Source organism: Sesamum indicum, linkage group LG2 (assembly GCF_000512975.1).
Source record: "Sesamum indicum cultivar Zhongzhi No. 13 linkage group LG2, S_indicum_v1.0, whole genome shotgun sequence".
Taxonomy (NCBI): domain Eukaryota; kingdom Viridiplantae; phylum Streptophyta; class Magnoliopsida; order Lamiales; family Pedaliaceae; genus Sesamum; species Sesamum indicum.
In genome coordinates this window covers 8,202,331-8,205,879 of record NC_026146.1, presented here as the reverse complement: position 1 = coordinate 8,205,879, position 3,549 = coordinate 8,202,331, and positions in this window count along the sequence as shown.

Genomic DNA, 3,549 nt, shown 5'->3' with positions numbered 1-3,549 from the left:
TTTTTTTAATTTCCAAAAATATTCCTTATGTATTTTTCCATCACTCCTACTCAAATTCTTCTTCTTATCTATATATTTATATTGTCTATCTATACTAATCTATATCTATACTTCTATACTAATAAAAAAAACTTCATTTTTACTCACAAATAGCGGTTATTTACACTGTGCCACTAACTTTTTAGATAATCTTAAAAATGAATTGAATTATTTTTTCTTTTCTTTTTAGAAAAGAGATACCATTATTTTAATACCACTACACCAATTTAGTTATTGTGCCAATGATACATTAAGTTTTTTTTCTTTTGTTTTTTTGGGTAAAATGTGATTTGTTGGTTTATATGTTTTATTCTTATTTATAATATATTTTAAAGTGTTGAAAATTATTTATTATATGCACGTAGGGATGGCGTGCTGCGACAACTAGTATATAAAACTATTTCAATAGTCCTCATTACTCTAAACTACTTAGAGAATACTTAGCTTATCCAACTAAAAATAAATAAATATGCAAACAATATTTCAACGCAATTATATTGCTAGAAAAAATCTTGAATATTTAAAGAAAAATTAATTTATCATGGCGCAGTAATATTTAAAATAAAAACACATAAAATAATATATAGAATATTAAATTTAAATTTAAAAACTCTTACATAAATACTCCTTTTGATAATATATAAATATTAGTTATAAAATAAAAAAATTCTATCAAAAAAGACACCTATATTTAGTAGTCCTAATTTTCTAATTTCTCTAAACTACTTAGATAATGTATAACACATCCAATTAAAAATAAATATGCAAATAATATCTTAGATGAAATATTAATTGTATATTTAAAAAAGATAATTTTCTATAGCACATAAATAAATAACACATGAATAATATATAAATATTAATCGAAACTTTTATCTATATATGTGATGTCGCTCAAATATTTTCCTTCAAAACCCAAGAAAATAAGTAATATGCCCTACTGAGTAGCCCAGTAGGCCGAGCTTGGCAAGGCCAAGAGTCAAGTTGCACAGCCGGCTGAGCCCAGGACCACCAAAGACCGGTCTAAGAACAACCCGAAAAAACCTGACCTAGGAACATCCCACTACTGCTCATGGCCGATCTTAGGGCAGCCCTGAGCCTCTGAGTGGACCCTAATTAGGTCCATTTCTAAATCAAAGCCCAGCCCATGCACCGGCACAATTGAGGCCCAGACCAGAACCACATCAAGCCAAGATGTACTTATTTTATTTATCTTATCAAATAAATAAGCAATTATTAAATCAAACAAATATAATGAACTTAAATAATAATTTGACTAACAAGCTCACAACGATAAACTTAGATGATAATAAATTAAAAAAGGACTTAAAATAAATTTGAAAGAAAAGAATAAAACAAAGAGTATTAATGAATTAAAGTACCAAAACTTTAGAAGTAGAACAATAAAGATAAAAATTTTAGAGTTTCAAAAATCCAAAAAAAAAAACTAAAAATCTTAGAATAGTCAACTCAAAAGAATAAAATAAAAATTATATGTCATACATTATTAAAAAGAGAAGGCCCAATAGGTCTGATTTAGGACGAAGTGGTCTTGGGCCACTGAGCTGGAATGGTCCTAGGTATTGAATTTTGGGACCAGCTCAAGACCGGCCCAATTGGAAGTGAGCTTGGTCTGGACCAGCATAGTTTTTTATTCAATTCGGTCCTAAGTTGGGTTAGTCCAATCTGGCCTATTGTGCATCTTGAGCCAAGAACAATGTATAAAGCTCATATATTGCTTCTTCTTTCTAATCTGGTAGGCTCGAGAAGCTAACCCAATCCAGAGTCAGCGTACAACAAGAACGACACACTATACTAAAAATCTTCGACTAGCTACAACTAATCCAGCTGAAATCAACTCTTGATGCAACATTTAACAAATTTCTGGATTCTTTGGCAGGTTGGACCGGTAAAATGATCATATCTTCATCTAGATAATTTTAAATCGCGACCGAATTTTTTTGTTAAGTAGCTAACACTTTCAGCTTTCCAACGGTGTATGATTTAACGTAACCACCTTCCGGATCTTGCTTCACAGTCACCTATAAATGGACTATTTGTGTAGTCATTTTGGAGAGACAAGCTATCCACTCACACTCTCTCTCCCTTGATTTTTAGACTATTTTTCTGCATATTTTTACACTTCACATGAATTACATCACATTAACATCATTTTCAACCATTATTCTTGTAACATCCATAATTTTTTTTTATTATGACATAATTGAGAGCCTAATTGATAAATAATAAAAAAATCTGTATTAAGTAGTAAATAAGTTATAAACTGAAGTTTGAATATATTAAAGTTTTAAAACACTACATTGAAATTTTATAAAGTTTTTGGGGTTGAACTACTTAGATTTAAAAGTTTGGGGGCCAAATTACAATTTTAACAAAGTTATTAATTATGAATACCCCTCGTTGTTTAAAAAATTACAAATTCCCCATAATGTTTGATAAAATTATGTAATCCTTGGATTGAGGTATGAAATTATCAACTATGCCCTTATTGTATTTTTTCTTTTTTTATAAAAATAAAAGTTTGTAAAAAAATCTAATAGAGTGGATGAAATTTTTTTAAAAATTATAAAAAAATTATCCACTTGATCCATAAAAAATTAATTTTTTTTAAAAAACAAATAAAATTATAATCCTTAGGCCATAAGGATATTTTGATCAATTTATCAAAAATAGATTAAAAAACTAATAAAACTAACGGGATATGCTAACTGTTAGACAATCATTAAAATTAGGGGATATTAATAATTTTTTAAATAACGACGGAGTATTTATAATTATGCAAAATCTTAGGGAAGATCATTGTAATTTTACCATATATATAAAAACAAGGATAAAAATGAATTTGTGGTGATATGTGTCGCACGTGTCATCCATGTAAGAAAGCAAACTCATCTTTGTTATGCTGACAAGAGTTATGTGTTGTAACTATATATATATATATGTATATATACACACACATATAGAATTAATTAAGGCATATATATCTTTTAAACTATTAGGTATTATCTATATAATTAAGCTTTCTTTCCTTGTGATAGTATTTTTATGAAGGTCTGTGATTTGTGCTGAAACTAAATTATTTGTAATTGTATGTCAGGTAGATGATTTGATTTGAATGATTATGTTATGAAAGAGAGTAATGAGGAAATGCATTGAAATATTTCTATTATTGAATAATATATTGTTAGTATTTGCAAATAAATATACTTGGGCATGTTCTCAATAAAATTAATAAAATTTAATTTAATTAATTAATTTTTATTATCACATAACTAGAAATACACGTTGCCCTGAGCGGCCGTCTAACAACAGTCCACGATATTAGAGACTAGGTGAATAATAGCATGAACATTTAGGCTCCTGAATTCATACGATAATGATCCTTCTATCAACCGTCTCCCCGCCTTAGCTTAGGACATGAAATTAGGCATTGGTTCTTATCCTAGACTAGGCATCTATACTCACTTACTCGAGGCATTTCATTACCCT